Here is a 25,645-nt window from a genome sequence, read left to right on the forward strand (position 1 = left end):
TTAAAAGGGTAAATTTTTAGGAATTTCAATGATTTTTTGTAAAAGTTTGTTCCCCTTCTTGTGTTACATAAATTTTCACATAATTTTCATTTTGGTTTCTTTGGCACAAATTGTATGTTTTTAGCTGTAGATTAGTGTTAAAGTAACAATGAAAACAGGGAAGCAGTCTTTTGGGCCAAAGAGTAAATTATAAAGAACGTAGGTTAAATAAAAAAATGCGGAAAATCTTCGAGCAAGCAACAGCTGTTTTTTGGGGGCTCTAATTAATGGCAGTGTAATTAGCTCTTTCATTTGGTTAATTAGAAAATTAAAAGGTCTCTTCACTTTCTGATTTTTCTTTCTACCTATTAATATGGCAGATATTTGAGAAAGTCTGTAAATGTGTTACATTACAAAGAACAGAGAATGTCATTAAAATCTTAAGCGTAATTGAATAAAAAATTGATCTTGGTGGTTCTTTGATAAATTGATTCTCCAGCACGATTGGGAAAGTTATCTTTTCCACGGTTTCCGCCGTGAACTCTCTTCTTGATTTGTTTTTCGTTGTTTCGTGGTAAAAGTCCATCGTTTCGAAAAGGTGGAATCCGTTCACGATATGGTGCGAGCTGTCGTTTTCGTGACCGAACAGATACGTGACCATTGCCAGCAAGCTTCGCGTTGGCCGCACATTGTCGATTATTTTTATCGTTATTGCCACGTTCTTCCTTTGGATTACACGTATAACCCTGATTCTGCTGTGTAGCCGAATAGAAATTGAATTAAATTTTACGGTGCATTGAGGATCTCTTCCTCCAAGAGACTATAGTGTTATGGTAGTTGTATGGTAGACGAGGATGTGGTGCTAGTCAATTTTTTGCAATTTATCTAGTAATCGAGGGATATGCTTATTGAAACTTTATTGTGATTCTGCTAGATTGCACTAAAATTTATTCCATTTGGCAAAGCTCACAGTTTTATACTAGAATCGAATTAAATTTGCAGTATATTGGAGGTCTCCAGTTGTGTGTGTGGGTGTGAAATACAGAGAGAATTTAATTTTAGATAAATAAATAACAAAATATTGTCTATGAAATTTTTTATATAGTAGACAATAAACTAATAAATTGGTAATAAAATTGCTCAATTTTTACGATATAGCCCAGCATTATAGACGCCACAATTTTATTCGAGGACTTTTGTAAACAAAATTTATTTCAATTTCCGCCAAAGAGATGGCAATCACAGATTTTACAAAAATTACTTACAATTATTCACAAAAATTTTATAAAAGTCTAATTACATATTTCGGTATTTGAAAAATCCACTTTTCGATACGGTAACAGTTCTCGTAAAAATTCCACTAAGGTAAAAATTAGTAAATCCATTCCCTTAACAATCGAGAGTTAAAATAAATATTTCATTAAAAATTGTTCGTGCATGCAATGACGTGGTAATATTTCTAAGGGTTTGAAACTTTTTAGGGAGACTAAACAAAAATCGTTCGAAACGTTCCCATTAGAGATTCTAGAGGAATATTAAGCGAAGATGGAGGTAAAGTGAAAACCGGGGACAAAGTAAACGCAGACAAATCGTATGCACGGTGGATAGAGAAGGTGAAAGAGATAGAGAGAGAGTAGAGTAGAGGAAAGTGGTTACCCGGAAGTAAGCCTACAAACACGTGGCATTGTGATCGGTTCACGTTCTGTCGAATTCGTTTTCGAAAAAGCAGAGAACGCGCACGGTTGAATGCGAGAAACGGAACCGACAGAATGGCTCTGTTGTACACTGGAGGACTCTCTTTCTCTCTCTCGTAATACTAAATCAATATCTGGCGGTGGGGTAGCGTGGTCTATAGGGTGTTTCGAAAGCAAGCGACGTGTCACGTATCGAACAACAATTGACAACGTTCTATTACGAATAAAAAATCGAAGAGCAAAAATACTTAGTATAATAACATAAACATATGTACATAACTAAAAATCGGAAGAAATATTATTAAAGGGCTAGATGTATTAAATATTGAGCGTATCGATGTATCATTTCTTTTATTTATTGTGCAAACAGTTCTTTATGGATGATCGTAATACGAAAAATAAAGGGCTACATAGTGTAAAAATGGTTTATAAATAATAAATGAAATGATAAAACGATAGGAAAATAAAATAAAATTAGACGGAAATAAACCTAAAAGTATGTATCTTGTCTGCTAAATGTCAGCATATGGTGTCAAAGTGCATGATTAATATTTAATCAAAAATCAAACAATCAATTTATACAAATTATATATAGAATTTCAATATCTTAATAATTAATTATCACCTATAAAGTTGTTAGGAAAATCGTAAGGCAAGATATTAATGAATCTTTGGAAATAGTTTCGATATACAATACATGCATATGATATATGCAGAGGGTTAATAATAAAATGAGCCAGATATTCGGTATACCTATAGTATGATTTGGAGTATGAATTCAAACTTTAGTTCGTTACCGTGCGTATACATTTATATTGGTACATCTAATAACTTTGAAACTGCCAGTGTTTTCGAAAGTCACATTTCTATAGGAAAAAGGGGAAGGATAGGATGAGTCACGAAATTGTCCCTCGCGTCTCATTGTTAACGACACGTGGACTAGTTTCTGCAAAGTAATGCGGAGAATGAATTTCGTTCATCAGTTCTATCTAATAAATCAATTTCGCGCGTTTATATTACGCGTTTATTCACAAAGAACGAATGCAAATGACGCGTGGCAGATGATGAATCTTCCTGGATATTAATTGATAGCCGACAACTCTAAATACCTTTATTACTTTTTAATGAGAGAGGAACACATTAACACGTTAATCGAATATATTCCATAATGTGAAATTATGAATTATTCGTTGTGTTGATTGGTAATTTCTCTTCCTCTCGTTGATATTAAATTTACTTGAAAATTGAAAATTATCGAATCTTTCACTAAATTGAAAAACATAATATTACAAAGATTATGATACTTAACGTTCCGATTATCAAACCTTCGTTTATTTAAATATCATGCCATTCTCGTGACATAAATTGTATTTATTCGATTCAATAAAAATAGATTGCGACTTGACAAAGAATATTATTGTCGATTCGACCTTCAGCTTCAAGTCTTCCGATTGAAAATCGATCGATATTTCAATAAAGCAATAGTTGCTCGAATGAAGATATTATGTTTCACTGTTTTTCATTAGCTGCGTAAAACGAAATGTTAACAAAAGGAACGTTGAGAAATAGTCTCGACACGTAGCATATGACGTGTCACATACTTTCATCAGCGTTATTAAAGCATCGTATCGTCAATGTTAACGCAAACATAGCTTTATAACGCTAATAGAATAACAGAAAGATCCCCGGAACTTGAGAGGAAACTGATAAGTTCCTAAGCAAAGGGACGAACGAGTAGGGAATCATCGACAGAGGGAAAGAATGGTAGTGTAAGGGTCGTGTGTTCGTCACGTGTTGAGTGTTGCATGGCTCCATTCAACGCCTCTGATACATACGTCCCTGACGGATCGTGCCTGACAACCATATTGTCGAATCTAGATTCTTAAACAAGAAATAAATGTATTGTTGCCTTCTTAACATTTCAACGTTACTTCTGTCTCTGTGATTAACTATTTATAAGAGAATTTTATTTCCTTGTGAGAAGATAATTTTCTTACAATTGGAAAGTATTCGAAAGTTGAATAACATTAACTAATACAAAAATTAATATGTATTAATCTTCCATAACCTGATTTTTTCTCTGTTCATGAGATCGGAAATTATGATTGATTACAGTTTATTAATCTGATATTAGAAACAGATTCTAACGACTATTATTAATGAGTTGCTCGATGAGAAAGTAATGTTAAAATAACATGAAAAATACAGACTACCCAGTAATTATCAAGCCATTTGTTATTACAGAGGCTCGACTAAATGAAAAAAGGAGATCACAGTTTATCTCTCATTGCAATAAAGCAATGTTATGTCTAGAAATTAGGCTCTATAAATTTGAAGACGAATTTCCAGAAATGTTGACTGTATCAAGTATAATTTATATGACAGTTCATTTCATCGAGGTTGTAAGAAAAGCCGAAACACAGGCCCATTAAAAACATAAGCGAAAAGGGGAAGGTTTAGCCAATAGTGGAGCTGTATGCCGCAAATATTTCGTGGGGACACCCTGTATTAGAGATACTTGGTATTCGCAGCAAGTACTCTTAGCCACCCTCCCCATGCTCGTGCAGTTAGTCACCCTGTTCCACCCTCGATTTTCCAACCACCCTCGCCATCGAATATAGGGTGACTCGAAAACACGAATGAAACGAACGTCAAGTCGGAAAAGTAGACTGGCTCCGCCGGAAATTCGATGGTGATTGCAGCACGATTGGAAATGAGACGAAAAAATCGCGAAAAACGATTCTGCCTGCTCGTAATTCACAAATCAATCGTCAACGCTCTTTTAACACACGATAAATCCAGGGCGATCGTTTTGATAAAAGCTGATATCTCCGTTGGGTTGCTTGAAACGTATCGAAATTCAGGAAAGATTTCAGGATATGGTGTCTTTATAGAATTAGCATATCATGTTTCCCAAAATAAGACGTAAAATCCTCTTCACCGAATGCTCGAGCGAAGTTTCTATTTTTCCCCCAAAAGAAATTCTAGAAACCTGATACACCCCTAGAATCGTCACTCCTTCTTTCTGGGGCAAATTTCTGTCTTTCCTTTTTTTATTCAGAAAACTCGTCGTTCGGAGACCGCCTTAGAAGGAGGTTAAACGAGTCTTAGGGAAATTTCAGGAAAGCACTGATCTCACCCCTCGCATGACCCACCCTCGGCGCACTTAGTCATTCTCCCCTAACCTCGTTTCTACTCCAAAGGTATAGGACCAAACGAAAGGGCGGCTATCCTGGTGAAACAGAGAGGGACCAGAGAGAAAGGAGAGAAAGTAAAGGAGAGTCGGTGTCTGGTGTAATGCATTGCGAGAAAATACGATATCCGGTGGATTCCCCGGTGTTTTCTCTCTTTCTCTTCCATTTTCCTTTCTTCCTGGGGCTGCTTTTCCTTCGTTTCATTTCGTTCAAGAGTTACGTCAGGCTTTCGCCAGCGTCTCGCTGGAGTTACGCAAAGTGATAGAACAGAGGATATTGCGTCTGACGAGAAAAGTAATAAACGTGACGAACGTACGAACTCAAATGCTTTCGTTGTTGTACAAATGTCGTACGTTTATTGCTTTCGCTTCGAATTAATCGGTGATCGATGGACGATCTAATTGGCATCGATCGTTGAGTAGTTTTAATTATTCCACGATTGATGGGGTTTTGTAAATGAGCTTGGAATTTCTTCCTTTGGAAACGAATCGGTTACCATTGTCCCTTTACAGTTCGAGGAGCATTTGACATTTTAACGTAATTGATTTATGTTCGATATAAACTCGTTTCAAAATTCGAAAATACATTATTTGAACGAATTTTTAGATTTTACTGATTGTTAACTTAATCTACAGCGGTTTCAAAAAGCTATTGGTACATCGTTTTATAGTATTTATCGTAACATTTACGTACTAATTAATTGAAATTATTCAGATATATTAAATCTATGACTACAAAAATTTCATACCATACAAGCGAAATGTAGAACCTGAATAAAGAAAACTAAAGTAATTTTTATAACCACTATATGTTGCTATGTTTCTAAAAACTTAAAATATGGTTTATAGGCTAGAACTGAGAAAAATTGGACAAAATAATATGTAGGATGTAGTATGATATAACACCGTTAGAATCATGCAATATCTAAAATGTTATCTCTATAATATCTAGTAACTTAAATCACAGTAGAACAATAGTCTTCTCAGAGTGGAAATCGAGGATATCATCTGAAAGGTGTTTACTGCATCGATATTTTCGCAGGAACAGAAGCTCGTAATTGCAGGAATAAATCGCGCATAGACAATTAAAGCGGAGGAGGGATTCGAATTGACGATAAAAGAGAAAAGACGATCACCGAACGATCGATATCTTCATTACGATCGAGCTTAGCTCGCTGCAAGGGCTTTATTTTGCTTCTGTCTCGCGATAAATTAATTCACTATCGAACGATTAAATTTGTCGTTAAGCCGTCGAAGCATTCGAAGCTGTTCAGTCTCGGCAATCTGAGCTTTTGCACAATTAGAAAGTTTTATTTCGTTTTGTCGTATCTTTCTTTTTTTATTATTTTATTCTCGAGTAATTATTTACGATTCTTATAGAAATCGATAAAAATCGCAAATCCACTTGATTCTGCCTTATGTCCTTTATCTCATCTTCTTCCTGCGGAACGCATTATCTTCACAGAATATGAGAAAAGTACAAAATGCAAATAAAATACTTCTCTATAGAAAGTATGCTCTTATAAAGACTGTAATCCTTATTGAAAAAATTCCGAATCGGTAATGGCATTATAATTTCTTCGAAGTTGAACGTTTTAATTGAAAATAATTTCCATAATGTTCGCTATAATACGTTAATTTTACAGAAAATTTAAATTTCAAATAGAGATAGCCAGATATCACTTAGACGTAGAAAGGAGAAATCGCATATATCAATTTCTTATACATGTGGGATGGTGTGACGTCAGGGAAGGACGTGGCGTGAGGGGTAATTGTTTATAAACGTTGTCAAGATATGTTAATGTTGTCAAGGAGTGTTGTGAGCGTTACCAAGGTTTGTTAAGGGAAAAATGAGCATGGGAAATGCTGTCAGAGTTGAATTTATCGTGGTCGTGTGAAGTTTGTTGTGTTGTTGTGTCGTAGAATTAGTGAGAAACGAATACGCGAAACGCGGTATTATATTCGATTTTGTGAGAGTGCAACGATATTGTATTTATCATACTGTTTTCTTTTAACTTATAATATAACATTCCTATATACATATATGATATATAACATACGATATATATTTTATATATCGGTTGATATTACACCTTAAATATATAAAAATCTATATAGCACTAAAGTCGACTAAAAAATTATAACAATCAACGACAAAAATCCTGAAAATTTTCTGAAGAACTTGGCACTTCCACTGATTCGATATAATCAACGATCATACAATCCACGGTAGAATCGTTCGGGTACCGAACCATAGAATGATTAATCGCATATTTCTTCATAAAAGGCAAAATTCTTACAGAAGGTATCCCTCACAAGGAACGAAACGTCCCCTTTCGAGGACAGTTGCGATATTTGCCAAGTAATTTTCGACGTGCAGGTGTTCAACGCCCGAAACGAGGGTTCAGAGCAGTTTTTCACGAATCTTGGACAAGAGAGACCCACATGGCCTACGTATCGGGCTCATGGTGGCCCTGAAGGCAGCAGGTGGTGCCTCGTAGGTTCACCTGGACCTTTCAGATTTTAGGCGTTTCCGAGTTCATAAATAACCAATCTCTCCCTCCCCCTCCCCTCAATGGCTCACTTCTATACGAACAACCATTTCCACGAGATTCCCCATGTGAAACGTATCGGTATTAATCCATTTGCCATACCTCCGTCCTGGAATTTATCGAACTAGTTAATCCCCGAAATGAGCGCAATGTGAATTAACGACACGCGAAGTTACTTTCGACTGTGCTAGGATATTGTTACTTTTCCGTTTGTTTCCCACGGGAAACTAGCCCCGCTTTTTTCTTCCTCGTTTCAAATTGAATCTCATGGTTCTTCGTTTAATCCGTTCTAGGAGGATTTAACGAAATAGGAATCGAACGTTTCTTATTTCTTGGTGTTTTGTTCGCAATATGGGACAATCTTCTGGACAAATAGCCAATTACCGGGAAAGAGAAATTTCTTTTTTTTTACTTCTCTAACGATTTCCATTTACGTGTAGAATCCGTGGAGACTTTCGTTTACTTGTCTTTCGCTTTCCAAAGTGTCTTAATCATGGTGAAAATGTTGCTTTTTAGATTATGCGTAGGTATGCACTTTCTTCACGAAACTTTCTTTCGATCGTCAACGAGGATTTCTTTTCCGTTTGATGTGTTGCTTGGTTTCAATTTAGAATTATTGCACATTACCGCGTGTGGAGGAGAAACCATTTATTTAACTTCCACTTAATATACAGAGTGTTTCTAAACTGATACTAAAACAAAAGAAATTTACGCGAAAAAATAACTCGAATGTATATGTACAATGACATGACAGTTGGTCTAACAGATATCAGTACAAAGTGTACGTATATCGCTGTCCAGATTTGTTACATCGGACTTTTATCAGTACATTATGTCTGTAGTAAAAAATGAACAGTATAAGATATAATTTTTGTACATTTGAACACAAATTTGAACGGTAGTGTTAATATTACTAATAGGTTTTTGTTATAGTATATTCAAATATTAATTGCTGCAGCTCGTCAAATTTATTGATCAAATTTTGATTTTAACAGCTTAAATATCATTAATATAAAATATCACTTTTGTTCGCTGTTAGAACAAAGTATCACGAGTAATGCAGCAAAATGTTGTCTCCATATTTCATTCCATCTTACTGTACGTACATATAGCACCGATTTGGAAACTCTCCATAATACATTTCCTCGTACTTAGGCGCGATTCACGAGCAACCAACCAGTATTTCTAAGACGTTCCATGCATACAGACTGCAGACTGTTATCTCTGGTGGTGACGAGGAAATCGAGCGTGGGTGGTTCGCAAGTGCGTGAAACGTGTCAGGCCTCGTAGTACACCTTGATGTTATTCATAGGTGGCAAAGTTGCTTTCATACCTACCATCATGGCAATACGACGCGTGCATATCGTTCTCCGGATACAAGCTGTATCTCGGAACTATGCAGATGCTCGCGAGCACACGGACTTTCTCGTCTTGGCTACCTCCCGGTTTTTACTGTGAAACGACAGCTGCTCCTCGAAGCCTTGTACCATTTGCTACGGGAGGCGAAGGGTCCTGGGCTTGTTTTCTGTGGGCAACGCTTAACAAGCCCATCTGGAGATCGCAGTCTCCTCCTCGTTTAGAGAGAAACAGAGAGAAAGGAAGCCACGTTCCACGGCACTGATAGCCTTTAAGGATACGCATCGATTCCTAGTTTCCTTCATTTTGGAGAAACAGAGGCATGCCAGGATCTTGGAAGCTTCTGTTTTAGTGTCAATAAATTATAATTAATAATATAATTCTGAAATTTTGAAATATCATTTTAGGATATTGATGGCTTTTTAGGATATACATTCCTATGTACGGTATATCGGTTTATCGATTCCTGGTCTAATCCTTTTTGGAGTAGAGACTTAAAGGCTTCTATTTTACAGTCGATAAACGAAAATTCAACGCAATGTTCGATTGAGATTACTTAGATTCTAAATTCGGAAGTACCGTTTTAGTGTCTCATATCGGTTCCTGATTTCTCCTTTTTGGAGAAAAGAATCTTGGAAGCTCCTGTTTCAGTTTCGGTAAGCTAGTTTTTTCAGCCCTAGATTTACTTTTCAAATTTAGTTTTTCTCTGGATGTCACGTTCTAAACTACTTATAATCCATAAGCATACGTGTCTGTCCTCCCAGTTTTCTTTTCGGAAAATAATCAATGCATTCGTTTTGATCTTATACCAAAGATTTTCCTCAAAATATTCAAAGCCTTTTTTGTTTATTGAAACGAGAGCAAGATTAGGAAAATAGTGTTTATGACTAGGTATGATTAGGAAAAGACCTTTAGTAGCAATTTTTTTTATTTAAGCAATATACATCCTCCGAATATCATGGAAAACTGAATTTCAGTGAAATTAATGTTCTATTAGCATAATGAGATAGGTTAACTATGATTCTAGTGGTAAGATCAGTCGATAATGTATTTTGAATTTACAGCTTCTCTCGGGAGAACGAGCATATCGATTTATGTATGGGTGGTTTCGAACATTTCACAGTGTTCTGTATAATTTGTAGGTACATAAATACGAAAGCACTTAAATTCACAAAGCCATCGATACCGTGTTCTCTTCTCCTATGCCGATATTTACTGTCCCACTAAATGTTTCTCATAAACTTTATTGCCTCTTGTCTTGTGTCGGCCCGCTATTACTGGTTAAAGATGCGCGAAAATTCCCCGATAAATGTCAGAACAGACGTTCCTACATTATTATCCTTTTAATCTGTTAAGTTTATCATTTCTGAATCATTTATTCCGATTAACACGAGATGAAACATTCAGAAAGACTACTTAGTGTTAAATTGTTCTTAAAGTTATGAAGTTTCAAATTGACACGCTATGAATTTTAGCAACTTTTGTTCCAGATATATTTTACCATATTGGTAGCATTCATCTAGTCTACATATGGCATGTATCATATTTATTTATTAATTTTATTAAATATGAAGACAATTTTTTAAATCATAGTGTATTTTTATACTTCTTATACTGTACATTGTCTTTTGTCCGTCTATACAATCAGCATAACAAATATGCGTACAGTACTTTAACAGAATTACTATGGAATAACGTTCAGTAACAAAGTTTTAACAGATGAAAGATATATACACATTCTAACAAATCTCCAGAATAATTTTTAAGCAAAGTGCGATATCTATGCGATACCTATTTTTGTTGTGAAAATATTAATGAATATCTAGCACGTGGTAAAATTATAGGTGTAATAATATATTGAGTAAAATATATTCTACAGCTACCGCTTCATAGAATAAAATGTATATAAATATTTTAAAACATAATCTGCATCAAAGAGCAGAAAAAAATGGTTTGAAAGATAATTTCATGCTGATGCAAGATAACGATCGAAAGCATTATGCTATTAATACGCGAGCGTGGATCCTGTAAAATGTTCGGAAACACTTAAGAACACTTCCACAGTCTCCAGATATAAACATTATTGAAAATATATGGGAGCACCAGTCCGAAACAAAATAAACGGAGTCACCATATTTCATCAAACAATGATTTAAAGAGCGCTCTTTAAAAAGAATGGACAAATATCGCAAGTAGAATATTCATCAAGTTGATAAGTTCCATGCCACGACGGCTTCAAGCGATAATAAAATCAAAATAAAATTAAAATAAGATATTAGATAGGTCTTATTAGCTTTCTTCGTTAAATTGTAATTGTGCGAATACGTATTACGCATATATGTTTGTCATTTTTTAGATATTTGTTAATACTTTCGCAAAGGATACATGTAGCTCATCTTTCTTTTCTATGAAAATTATTCTGCATTTTTTTTGCATACAATGCATTTTTATTTGTTAAAATGTCGTTAACAAAATTTAAATTAATTACTATATGAATATTTTTCACGCTGACTGTATATTTATATTCATGAAACTACATTGTGCACAAAAATTCGCAGTCTGATTCCAACGCATTTATAGCGTTACACCGAAGCTAAACAAAAAGTAGAAATACATTTATACAGTATGTACGCAAATAATAAAAAGAAATGCAGGTACAACACGCAAGAAATTTCATTAAAGGCCATGGCGGATCGATCGTCTGACAGCAGTCGACAGCCACGGGGGTTAGAGCAGACACAAAGGGGATAAGAAATTCGCGAAAGCTGATTCTCGCTGTTGTCGAAAGTCCAAAGACACGAACAGTCGAACGAAGGATATACGCGCAGTGCATTATTCAAGTCCGAGCCACCCTTTTCTTTCTCTTCTATTTTTTTTTCTCCTACCACCCCTTAAAGTCTTGGTCCGATCCTTCTCTTGGCGAATTCTCCGTTTTTGAAGCTCTCTTTCGTACAGAATTTCAGCAGCTTATTGGAAAAGCATTGGCTCCGAGCTGGCATCGCGCCTCCTTGCCACTTTCCACTCGAGATAAGGGTTGGAGAGAAGGCCATGGAGGTCGAGAAGGCTCGAGCAGCTTGAGAATTAGCGGAGGGTCTTGCGGTACTGATAACGCAAATCGTATTGACGAAGGAATTAGTTGCACCATGGAACATTTGATGCCTACCAATCTGTTTGCTGCGAATTGTTATATATTCCAGTGACTTTACGTTTTTTTTTCAAATATTTTTTATCCTTACATTAATATCAGAGGGCCTTTTTTTATTCCTATATTAATATCATATTAACATTATTGGATTTACGAGTCATAATGAGTTGTTTTTAGGAGCTATAAATTAAGCTCAACTTTATAAATTAAAGGATACAGGAAAGTGATGATGTTAGAAATGCCGTTTTTTAAATTTACTTCATAATTTACTATCATTTATGTCATCCTCTTAAGATAAATGAATTTATGGAAGTAACTCATTTGCGTCTCGAGAGGTGAACGTTAATTGTGTGGTACTCGCTAATAACCTCATAGTTGATGCGACTATAAATAACAAGAAAGAAGAAGAAGATTAATTGTGTAATTGTATAATGAAATTAAGTTTGGCTCCAAAGAAACTCATATACGAGTTATCGAGTCTGTAAGCAAATCTTTGAAATTCTCTTCACAAGCGTTGCAAAAAAAGTCTCTTCTCAAAGCAGAGATTAATGGGAAAAATTGACAAATTGGGAGGGAAGTATGCCACAGAGAAACAACAGCATCAATTTTTGATAACGGTGAAACATGAGCGAATGCTATTTTTTATTCATCTTATCATACTTCATATTTTGCGTTTTTCCCGAGTTCCGACTCTTATTTCGATGAAAATATTTGTTCTCTGATAAAAAAAAAGTGTCGCGTTGAAATGGTATGTGTCAAGCAATTTTGGATAAACAGATTACTAAACGTTTGAAAATAAAGTAACACAAAGCTAACTTCATTCTTTCTTTCTGTTTCAGGTACGTATTTGCAGTATCTCTTTAAAGAAAGCTATATGTACAGAGTTCAAGTTCCAAGAAGCTGACAGCACGCTCTAAATACGCACACGGTGAGTGTGATCTATTCACGAAGTTTCATTTCAATGAAAAAAAAAAAAGAAAAATTAAGTTTTTCCTCCCATCCTTCAGCATACGAGATTCAAAAGTATAATACACGTAGAACGAATTGCACTAAATCACAGCAAACTCTTTTTTAGAAGAAAAAATAGCCTAGTTAAGCAGATTAACCCATTTAGTAATTAAAAAAAACAAGGTAACTCATAAAAATGTGTAACATCTATATTTTCGATAAAATAATTTATTTTCTCCAAAATCGTTCGCCTTTGTTAAAAACACACCACATGATACCCGCATTTATTAAAATTAAAACCAGCATATTCTAAGTGAATACGTTTTTATAAAATGTTAAGCTTATACGCTCGCTAAAATTAGAATTGACCTACGCGACGTGAATACGTTTTTACAAATTTTTTATCTGAATACATCTTTCATGACTCCAATGTTTAAAAGTGTTCTCGGCCAAGGAATGACCCAGTTAGCAGATTGAAGGAAGCAAAGGAAAATGAAATAAAAGAATCGTATGTATACATATGTACCTACATACTTGTACGTGAATTCTCGCGATGGTATAACACGCAAGTTGCAATGCGTAGAAACATAATGCATGTCGTATGAAGAGAATGATCAGGGGAAACAATGGCCGCCATTCGATCCGCGGTATCGTCGTTACATTAACACTAGAGAGAGAGAAAAAAAAATGTATACCAGAGGCGCGAATGAAATGTTCCGTATGTACATTCGTGAATGCAAGCTGACACGGGTGTGCACCCACAATAATGTATTGTTTGGCGTCAGGTAGTGGATATCGTGAACCGGTCTCGGCTCAGGTGTTTGGTGTTCTGCAATGTTATTCCGCTCCTCTTCTCTTTTCTATCAATTTCTTTCTCTTTCGCTCACACATAGATACGCACATACTTTACTTTTCCCTTCTCCTTTTTCTCCACTTTTCTGTTTTGTTACGAGATATTTACCTTCGGTCGGTTTTTAAAACCGGAACATCTGCGCCTCAAAGAGGGAAACGAGTACGACTCAGTTTAATTAAAATCCGCGAGGATTCATCGTGGCTTTTATATTAAAGATACTTTCTAGCTTCCCTAATTGCACGCCAACGTCGTTAATCAAATACTGTGCTCGCTGGTACGGTCGTTAACGCGGCAGCTACTGTGTTCTATGTGAATAGTTTCTTGTTGTGTATTTTTTTAGTTACGATAGAAAAGTTATTTGGAACTGCGAAAATATGTGCTTCCCAGAGTCATTATATGTAGAGCGATGATTTTGAATAATTGGTACGTTCTTGGGAAAATAGCGGGTTAATAGAGACGTTTTCTGTATTTACCAAGTCTTTCGTTCGTACTTCTTAGTGGAAAATGAAAATGCAGTATCATATGAGTGACAGTCGCAGTGAAGTCACATTCTCAACCTGCATATTAAGTAATCTGTGTATCATCCTTTCACTTTTACTTTGATGATGATACCCAATATTTTATTGTCACCCTAACACTAATCCCACGATGCAATTAATCCCAACTTCTATCACCTCATCATCCCCAGGCTTTCATTTCTGCCGCAACAATAATTCCCAATTACCATAAATCCTAACTTCAATTCCCTAATAATTCCCCAATTACCATAAATGCTACCCTCAAGAAATATTCATTGAAATCTTTCTAAAACCAAATGCATTCATCAATGTCTCCATCAGGCCGCTAAAATCCTTTGACAACCTGTTCATCCATTGATTATTTATGTGTATTGTAGTCATATTATACTTAGTTCTATCATTTTTTATGTTTGAAGCAGATATTTATATTTTATATTCACATTCACATTTTAGCTTCACTTGGAAATCTGTCGTCAAATGTAGTCAATTATTGTGTTGGAAAGCGTATAAAAATTTCTGAGAGCCGAGTTAAATAACAAAAATTTTCAGTGGACAAGTTAAAAAATATTACTCTTATATGATTCATCATCAAACATGTTCGTGTTTGAATATTCAAAAGAAATTTATCGTTACATTTATTTTCTTCTTAGTATAATAATTATTTTCTGACAAAATACCTATGTACCGAATACGTAACATGTTGAGTGTACATAATATGGGACATGTCGGTGATACTGTTACTGATGTTGATGATACGGAACTACACTTATTTTATGGCGGCAATTACGAAAGAGACAATAATTGTGAGAAATGAGTGCAATGTATTTGCTGTTTTCATTGGGATCACGAAGAATGTGTGTCAGGTGCGCCATTCGCGCGTTCAGCATGCAAAAGACAGAAACTTAACATAATATAATATCAGTTAGAAAAATGGAAGATATTTCCCTATCTGTCTTTTTTATTTAAATAAATATTCCTATATACATATTCCTAGGTGTTTCTGTCCATCGCTTGATTGAATTCTTTTTTATATTTGTTTACCATGACTTTAAGACATTTAAACCTTCTATATAGCTAACTACTAACACACAAATATCTATTATTTTTGCCGTGTTTTAAGGTCAGTTTCATTGGAAAAAAAGGCTGTTTCTCTATTTGGCAAGCTTTTAAAATCAACTGTTACGTATTAGTCGCAGTTACTCTATAGCAATCCTCTGATAATATATGCACTCGTATCATTCACCGAAATACATTCATTGAAATCCCTATACCCCTCTCTCGTACACGACTGGAATAAAAACCGGGGCGAATAATAACGATAATAACGGTTGTAATAATAGCTCGGTGCGGCGAAGTCGTTGCTTACTATCTGACAGCAGGCGGTGGTAACCCCGGCACGATCGAGCCGTAGCTCGGGGGCTCGTGAAACGAGGGGACTTCCCCCCACCACGTGAAGGCCCGACGCAGGGCCCAGCCAGGTCGACCGACACCGTTCGAGTCTCGCCTCCGCTATCCTCAGTTCTCGACGAACCGGTGTTCGAACCGCGTTATCGTGTGTTCCACACGTCGAAACGTTTCACACGCGTGCGAATGTGTATCTGTTGTTTCGATATATTTTGTTATCTTCTCGAAGATTCTTTTTTCTTTTATCAGTGAGTTGGACGATTTATTGGTGTGTCTGTACGCTATTTGCTAGTGGAATCGATTTACTTTTACCGATTCGATCGTTTTTCGTATGAAAAAGGTATGTATGTACGCGCTGCGAAAATAGAAATAAAACATATACGTATAGGAAGCGATGAAGGTTCGAGAGCTTTGAAAAAGGTCTCCGTGGCGTGATGTAAAGCGCGTATTTTAACGGAGAGAAAGAGAGGGGCATATAGAGGGGATTCCAATTAATCTTCCTAACGGAATTTGGCTCGGAGCAACGGCGTTGTATCGTTGCCGGGACAGGATTTTTCCATGGTTCGTTTGCTCGAATTCTTCGCCTGAAATTACCGTCCTACGCGTACGCTGCGCGCGTTACCGGATAATAAAATATTGCTCAAACCGAAGCGAGTGAATCTCTCACGATGCGTGAGAGTTTTCATAGAGTTTACATTTTCGTTCTCTGATTTTATTTCCTTCCTTCGCTCTTTTTTTCTTTTTTTCGGCTGTCTTCAACTGGTGTCATTGAATTATGGGTGATCATAGCACGCGTACTTTGAGTGTATCCGCGTGTAATAAAATATTGCTTGAATTGTAGTGACTGAGTGAGAGTTTTGATAAAGTTTCGATTTGTGTCCTCTCTGTTTTTGTTCTCTCTCTCTCTTTCTCTCTCTCCATTAATCAGTAACTGGTATCGAACTGGATTATAGGTGATCATAACATTGCGCGTAAGATTTATGTGACGTGTTTAATTTTGATAGATTTATTGTACACGGTGTTTCATTGATATCGTATTCGATTTTTCCTAGGAATTTTCATATAAACATCAGATACTCCTTCCTGAGATGTAATCTCTTCCTATTTGAAGCTTCATACAAAAAGCTGTCGTACTAAAATTACGAGCAGTGTCATCATGTTTCTCTCTTTTATTAGAAGTAAATAATAGATGGTAGTAGAAATTACACAATTTTTGAGAACCAAATTTTCAACGTTATTCACGTGCAAAACGTATTATTGGCAATATTGATAAACGTGGTTTATGCTTGATTGACCTCAGTCAATATTGCAGAAAGCTTTTATGTGTTTTCTATTAGCAAACAGTAGCAATTAAAGTTAATTTCATTGGAATATTCGTGTCATCAGTAAATTTAATAGAAGGTGGTAAGGTGACGAGTGTTTGCATGTGGAAGGAATTTTTGGAATCATTTTTTGTGAGAGGGATTTATCTTAAAGAATGTTTCAAGAAAAGTAAATCTATTTGCGAGGATAAAAGTCTTTTTTCTCTTCTCAAGTATAAGTGAAATATTTGACGTAGAAATGTTCTGCGTATCTTTGTTTTTACAAATGGCACAGTGGTATTTCAGGAAGGTGAAAATTTCGTGAATAAGCTGTGTCGTTGAGTTTCCCCTCTCTGTGTATACGTGTAATCCAAGTGCAAACGTAGGCGTTCTACTCGTGTGTCTTAAACTCGTTTCGAATTGTATATCGTGAACGAGAATCTTCGGCGAAATGGTTCTTTAAAGTCAGCCTCTGGAATAACCTTAATCGAAAGCCTTTAAAGATAATGATGTGCAATCATTCTGTGTTTGTAAAATATGGGATGTTTTTATTAGTAATTTGTTGCAAGCGAAGTAATTTCGTAAGTTTCGAAGTATAAATAATTGATGGATTCGGTGAAAAAGTGATGAAATCTTTAACTTGTCCAGGGACGAATTTTTTAAGAAAGGAAGACAGAACAAAATTTACAAATATTAACAAAATACCAAAAAATATTTTGCAACGCATTGGGAATTGCATCTTTTGGAGTAATGTTTGAATTAAACGGAACCTAAATATTCACATACTGTGTCTGTTAAACGACTCAGATATTAATAAATATTTTGAAATACCCAGCGACAATAGTATGCACATATGCAATCATTGGTATCTCTGTATCATTTGGAATCATATTTCAACTAAACAAAACTTCAATGTACACACAACGTTCCAGTATTATTCAAGAGTTTAATTCGAGAAATCTCTGTATAAAATTAAACTTATTTTAATTACTTATAGTTAACTATTTTAATAACAATATTCATAAAAGTTTTAAAATATCTAACAAGTTCCCAATTATATACTATCGTTTTTAGAAAAAAAAATGTACTCTACAATTTTTTCTTTGAATTCTTAAATCAAATTTCTAACTATCGATTCAAATTTTCTAACTATGAGTTTATAGCAAAAGATACATTTTTCGATCGTTTTGCTATTGTACGATAAATCGATGCACCAAATACACAACCTTGCTTATCCACTCTGGTTACACAGAAGACGTATCGGAAATGCTGAGTTTTATATTTGCCCCGGGCAAATATTAGTCGAATATGAGAATGTTTGCAGTCTCATGCATTGGGACAAACTAAGGCGGATTTGTTTGAGAGTTGGACGCGTTTTACGAGATGTCGTGTAATTCCTGTTTAATTTCATAATATTTATCGTGATACGTCGAAACAAATCTCAGCTCGAATATTTGCGATCGTTCCATCCGATGCTAGTTTGAGGAAATTTACTGCACGGAAACAAGTACAAATTGATGTAGAAATTGCGGAATCTCAAAACTATAGTAAGCTCATTCCGTAAACAATTTCATCTCTTATATTGTATTTTGAATATCTGAGATAAAATCAAATGATAACGAGGCTCACAGGTAGCAAATTTAAAGAAATAACGAATAGCATTGATAGAGAAATGATCGATACCAATAAATTGCTAAATTAGAATGAAAGAATCAATTGATAATTGAACAAATTTGCATTTACTTCGATCGTTACGCTAAAATTCTATAAAAAGAGATACAAACAGAAAATTTCCAAGCAGTAACCAAACATTTTGCGCCATAACTTTATTAATTTTTCAAGAGGGAAACCAAACAACTTCAAATAATAAACTATTCATTGATGAATATAATATAATAATGTAATATTTATCAATAAAATTTTCTACCTTTTAAACTTAAATATATAAATATTTATGGAATTACTTAATAAGTGAATTTATTTACCGATAAATACATATTGGTATTTTCTTCTTTTCGAGCAGATGCACGGGATAGAGTTTCTCGAATGTTTACTTTATTTCGATCGATTTCAATCTTGTTACCAGGATTAACAATGAGATTTTTTTTAATCAATGAAAACCGAACGGTACCACTGCAATCTCGTCGAAACTGGCTCTCGAGGATTTGGTTACGCCCCGATACGTTTTAACACCATGACATGAATCGTGCTCGCTTGTGAAACGTTATTATTTACGGTCCACTTCAACCTAGAAATCTTCTTTTCGGAACAGCTGTGTCCCTGCGATGACAAAGGAAGAGATACCGGAATTTTTAGGTTAACTGGCGGTATTGTGCAATAGTAAGGAAACTCTCAGTCGGCATATTCCAATTATCGTGGATAATGGAAACATTAAGACGACAGAATCGTTTGAAATGATATAAAGGGATCTTTAGGTTAAAATGTCTTTATTATTCCACATAATAAAAGAAAGAAATTTATTCTGAAATATTGCACAATATTGAGAAATTTTTTCTAGTGAAGATATTCTTATTGTACTGGATGAGAGATATGAAGATGGCAAAATTGAAATTAATCTAGAATATTAGATATACATCAATATACAATTTTTATATTAAGATATTCTAATTAATTTATTAATTATTTCATAAAAAGTTTGAAATTATTTCACGATTTGGGTAAAAATATTTTCGTAAATGTTTAGTTTTCTTGCAGTAGCGCAATATTGAGAAGTATATGCGAATATAAACAGAAGTTTGGTAATTCGAAACTTCCAGTTAATGCACATGTACCTGATGAGTTTCTAAACTCATTTTTTTTTCAAAAACGAAACCTTAAACAAAAAAATGTCATTCCTTCTTTCTGACTTATTTTTGCATGTAGAATCATCACCCGACCTATCATGTACCCCCTATATTTATGGAAAGATCAACTATGTTAATTCTGTTTGCGTGATAATCAGAGAATTTTATTCGTTATGTTCCATTTTGTAGATTATAGTCGTAAAAATATAAATCTGCATAAATATTCGCAGTCTAGTTGTCGTTTACGGCTATCGCTTCGTGACAGGATTCGCGTCTCCCTCGATTCGTTTGACGAGAAATTCGCTGCAACACCGTAACCTACTCGATCCTCTCTCTCTCTTTCTGCGATATATGTAGTTCGCTCCAATGGGGGCACACAAGTGGACTCACGAAACGGAAGCGAGTTAATGGTAGTGGGACATTTTTTTCATTTAATATTCCCTGTGCGCAACGATATATCCGTAGCGAAATCCCTTCATTTTCCATGCAGATCTTCTCCGTAATTTTTAACTAGTTGAAAATTACATGCCGCGAGATTATTGGATTATATTCCTCGTATGACTGCGACAAAGTAAACTTCGTTTTATTTTAGCTGTATTTTTACTTCCTGAGAGGGAGGTGGGATTACCAGTGACTGTAGGTTAGGTCAGATAATCCTCGGAGGATTAGCGATGTTTCTTCTAGCGCGAGTTTTAGGGGAAATATTCGTCGTTGGATTAAGTATATACATACGTCATACGTTATCAATGTTGTGCTCATTAACTCTGGTGTTTTAATAGTAGTAAAATTTATATAGATACGTCGAATTCTAAAACCAAAAAGGCGGCAAAACAGTAATAGCAGCAGAGAGGCAAAGGGAAAGTGAAAAAGAAATTTGGAATTTAAAAAATGTTATGGCTGTTTAAATTTTTCTGTCTTCATTCTCTTAATAATATTACAGCTTCCTTTATCAGATGGTACACCTTGCTCCAACAATATCGACGTTCGATCCGAGGCGAACAGAATTTTAATACACGTATTTCCCTGTGTGTTATTTGTCTCGATGCTATCGTTTTCTGCTCGCAATCGATACCATGTACGTATCTATGCGGCACATCCGTAGGGAAAGATTCGGTTTAACTTGTGTCACTACATGCTACTACGCTCTATCGGCGTTGTATCGTGGTTGTTTCAATGGGTTACAAGTGGGTTCGGGGAACGGAAGCGAACAAACAATATTACAGCGTCGAATCGAATTGAGGGAGTCAAGGAAAAAAAGAGAATGAAATTAAAGCAAAAGGGTTCGCAGAATATTCTGCGCAAAGATTAAAGCAGAATTAATGTAAAAGAAAAGAGAACTGAGAAAAGTATTTATGACATTGTACAACGTGTGAATGTAGAATTGCCCAAGAATGTAATTCGTAAAGGAAGAAGCTAATATAAAAGTTGAATACAGGAAATTGATTGGAGAGATGAGATAGAAGAAGGATAGAAATGAAGTGAATAACGAAAGTAAATTAACGGAGCGATGAAAGTATTTAAAAACCCCGAAGAGAGAAAGTGAAGAAATGGGAAATCCTACTGATCCTACAGATCAAGGAAAGATCTAAATGATCATAGATAAAGAATCTACTGGAAGAATAAGATGAAATTAAAGGGGAATGGAAGATGGTGTAAAAGAATTAGAAATAACGAGAAAGTGAAAGTTCAAAGAAAGCAAATTATATGCTGATTCAATAGTGAAGAAAATCCGTAGACACCAATTATCGAGAAAGAGAAGAATAACAAAAGGGAGAAGAAATTAAATAACAATATTAAGATAGGAATCTATTTGTAGCGAAAAGATAAAAAGTAAAGACAAAGCCGACTAAGAAACAAGATTACAACAGAGACAAATCTCTTCAAGAGATATTGCAAGAAATTATGAAATATACAGACATAAGAAATTACAAAACGGGACAATGAGAAGAAACAGACGAAGATACGAGAGATCTCGTTTTCGTAGAAGAGAAGCTGGAAAACGACACAAATGCAAAGTTTGTAGAAAGATTACATCGAATATAGAAAGAACTAGAAAACTAAAAATGGAAGAATATGAAGGAAGCTAAAAGAAAGTACTAAAAATGTGTAAAAAGTGAGCTGAGAATGGAATGGAATGAAATTGCAAGAGGATCAATAAAAAGGAAAAGGTGAAGACAGGAGAAAACGCGTGTAAGGGGAAACGAAACGTGTGAAAAGAGAAAAGGGTAGATATAAGAATCGACTGCGCTTTATTTCTCGTCGATCGAGTATCAGCCACAGACTCTTGGGCATCGTAAATGCGACTCGACTGATAAATGTATTACGATTCGTTCGCCTACTTTTTCCACTTTCTATTTGTCCGGCATAGTGCATCTTTGTCCGTGGATTACGAGAAAGTGTGCCCTTAAATTGCATTCTCCTCGATGGAACTCGTAACTGCAATCGAAAACAATGGGATTATCGACAACTCTTTACCATTGCAATATAATGGTGTTGAATATAAAAATTGTATAAAAATTATTCGAAGAGTAACGACGTATTGTAATATTCTACTACACAGGTTGTCTCATTTTAATCGGCAAATAACTTCTAAACTATACATTAATCGAAAAAGTGTTTCGAATAAAACTTCCTTTGTTTCGAAGGAGACGTCTTGTGATGGCCACAGACCTTATCTAGATGCACGTGTCTTCGAAATATTAAGGTGACCATTGTTTTTTAAATGGAACTATACGTTTCTTATGCACCATCAGATACATTTTTCAATTATCTATAAAAGAGTGTATAGTCAATTGAGTCGAAAAATAACTAGTTTAGAAAATATATTAACTTCATTCTTGTAAAATCCGCCGTATGAAAGACTAGGAAAGATAACGTGCTTCTATGTTCATGTTTTCCTGGTCTTTCATACACTCAGTTTGATGAAATTAACATTGAAATATCTCTGAAACTAAGCCTTTTCAGATACAAATACCTTAATACTTTTTTCTAGAGAATTAAAAACTCTGTCGAATGGTCTATAAAAAAATGTATAGTTCTATCTAAAAAAAAGTCATCTTGAGATCTCGAAGACACCTCCACCTGGACAAATTTGATAGTCATCATAAGACGCCCACCCTGAAACAGAAGAAATTTTACTTAAAACATCCTTTACAACAATGGGTACTTTGGGAAATAATTGCGTGGGAAGATTAAAAGTGGGGTGTATACACAGTATATTCTGATTTCATTATACTCTAATATTCTATTCCATTTGTGGAAATGGAAATGGATGAGAATGGAATGGAAATACGAAGATAATTAAAAATGTGAAATCTAATAGATTTTCAGATTAAAGGTCGCTTCACGTAGGAATTATTAATTTTTGCTACATCATACGAGAATCTACGATATGGAACGTGTAATTCAGATCTCTGGCCATATCAAGCACATATTCGCGAAACAAACGCGATTCGTGTTCGCCTAATTGAGATATCAGGCAAAACAACTTTATACCCCGATTGTTTCATTTACAATTATAATTTATTCTGTGTTGGTTCATTTCACCGAAGAAAAAGTAGTGTAATTTGTAGGATGTTTTCTAGAAGACGCATTCTCTGATGAAGATCGTGAATAATGGTAAAAGCTTAACTACAGACTGATGGAACTTGTTGATACAAGATTTAGTTCTATCATGGGATTCTGTGAGATCATCTTCACTGCAGTTCATTTTTATGGACTAAACATTTTTTCTTTTTTCTTCTTTTCTTTTTTTTTTTTAGAAAATGTTATTAAGTTGTGAAATAATCTTAGGTGCCATTAGCGAGATTTTCATTATGCAACGGAACGAACGAATTTTCATTATTTGAGTAAACTGAATTGGAAATGTGGGATCAGTTATGACAGATGATTTTCTATAATTGGATATGCAGACTCTCTGATTTTCTATTTTTGTATTCTCCGGAAGTAACCTGTCACGAAGACATTTTATTGTACATTTCCGACCTAGATTTTCTATATTTTATTTATTCGATTTATAGTATACAGTTGCCTTATATTACTTAACTTTTAAATTCTGTACTTCCTATTCTTATTTCCTCCAAAATTAACTCCCATATTAAAGTTTTATCCTCGCTTTTTCATCCTAATTCATCTTGTTAATTACACCATCATCCTCAATAATTAAAATTTGCAATTGTAAAAATGTATAGAATGTATAGAAATAAAAACATATATAAAATATAGCACAAATCACAATATATATTATGCTATTTAATACGTAAAACAAATTTCTATACGTAGGTTCTCTATGTGTGCTTATGGAACTATAATACAAAGTATGAACATCTATTGCATAAACATTTTACTGATCAATAGATTGCAGATTTGTATGCATTTATAGGGGAGGTGCAAAATTGCACAGAATACACACAGTGTGAAAATATATTTTAAAATACGTAAAACATCCGAAGTATAAAGCTTTCTATAATACTTGGTAGGTAAAACAATTACTTTTTTCAATCATGCTGTCGAAAATATGAATTTGCACATATATATATGTATAATTTACAATAGAAATCTCAGCCGTCTGCCAATTACGATTCACAAAATAATCCACGAAAGAATACGTCAATCACGGCTAATCCCGTAGTACCATTAACCGAAATAGTGACACGTGAATTAATAAACAGCAATCACGTAGCAGACACAGTGTCTCCATTCATCGACTAAACGATTTACAACCTAATCCATTCTCCCTTGGTACCGAATCCCAGGGAAGAAAGTGTCGCGCTTTTAAATTGTGTTTCCGCATCGGCAGTCCTGTTTCAATGAATAATTACTAAGGGACGAATGAACGGAAGTGGAAACGCGATTGGAGGAGCGGCGCGATAGCTCGGTGTGTTTCAAGCGGATTCGCGCAGCGTGGGAACGATTCCGCTCTGGATGAGCCGAGCCTTCGTTGACTCCGGGAGCCGTGGAATGTTCACCGGCAACTTCTTCCTTCTTCACCCTCTCTTCCTCTCTCTCTCTCTCTCTCTCTCTCTCGCTCCTCCTTCTTTCGTACCGATGGGCCTCCTGGTTTTATCTCGTCGTCGAGTTTCAACTGATAAACGTCGCGAAACGTCCTCTTGTCGTGCGTTTGTTTCGTTCAATGTTCTCTTGACGTCTTTCTTGCTCTGTAGCGCAACACTGCGTCAATTTTCATGTCATTTTTTACTTGTTATCTTCCAGGTACGTTCTTATCTGTGGTTTCGATCTTCTCGATGTTCCTTCTATTTTAGTTTAGATCATTTAGTTGGGATTATTTCGTTACTTTAATAAGAAAATGGAGAGCGAAATATCGTTGATGTTGGATCAGGTTCTTTCGCGATTTTGTGGGATCGGAGGTTAAGTGCTTTGAACATTCTGGTCGATTTGTGGTGGGATACGTCAGTATTAATGAAATAACGGCTGTTAATAGCGTTTATCGATAATCTGGTACGTCAATTTTGCATTAAATCAATGTTAAAAGCAATGTTACTAGTAGTGAATGATGGAGTAATGACATCATATTAGAGTAACGCTTAGTACCCTCTTATAAAATCAGTAAATTTTAAATTTGTGTCATTTATCAAGAAAGCTACCGATGGTACATTAAGCTCAAATTTAATATCAGTAGTTTTTGATTAAGTTAATCTCAACATCTTCGTCATTTCAAGATAATCTTTTCTTGATTTCAAATATATCAGAGCAAAAATTACAGTTCACCATCTTTTCTTTTTACCTTCTCTGTTGTTTGTATGCATGAATTGTGCTCGTGTGTATTACCTGAAAGAGATTTGCATTTTAGTTATTTATGATTTTAATCCGATTTATTCCAAACAAATCACTTTATTTAACTTATTAATTATCATTTAATACATACCTTAATCAACACTT

General features: G+C 35.0%; 1 protein-coding gene across 16 annotated transcripts in view; it reads left to right on the forward strand.

Annotated features, from left to right (window-relative positions):
* Positions 1-25,645, forward strand: part of Liprin-gamma (liprin protein kazrin) — a 146,575-nt gene that overhangs the window by 37,729 nt on the left and 83,201 nt on the right. For 12 of the 16 annotated variants that reach the window (XM_069126916.1, XM_069126918.1, XM_069126920.1 and 9 more), the window contains exon 1: positions 15,738-15,982. The exons of 2 other annotated variants lie outside the window; for them this stretch is intronic. The gene's annotated coding sequence lies outside the window, so the exon portion shown is untranslated. Of the gene's footprint in view, positions 1-15,736; positions 15,983-25,645 lie in introns of those variants that run through there. 2 more of the 16 variants (XM_069126922.1, XM_069126928.1) reach the window with 1 other exon arrangement.

This window comes from Bombus flavifrons, chromosome 14 (genome assembly GCF_040668555.2).
Source record: "Bombus flavifrons isolate JBK064 chromosome 14, iyBomFlav1_principal, whole genome shotgun sequence".
Lineage (NCBI taxonomy): Eukaryota > Metazoa > Arthropoda > Insecta > Hymenoptera > Apidae > Bombus > Bombus flavifrons.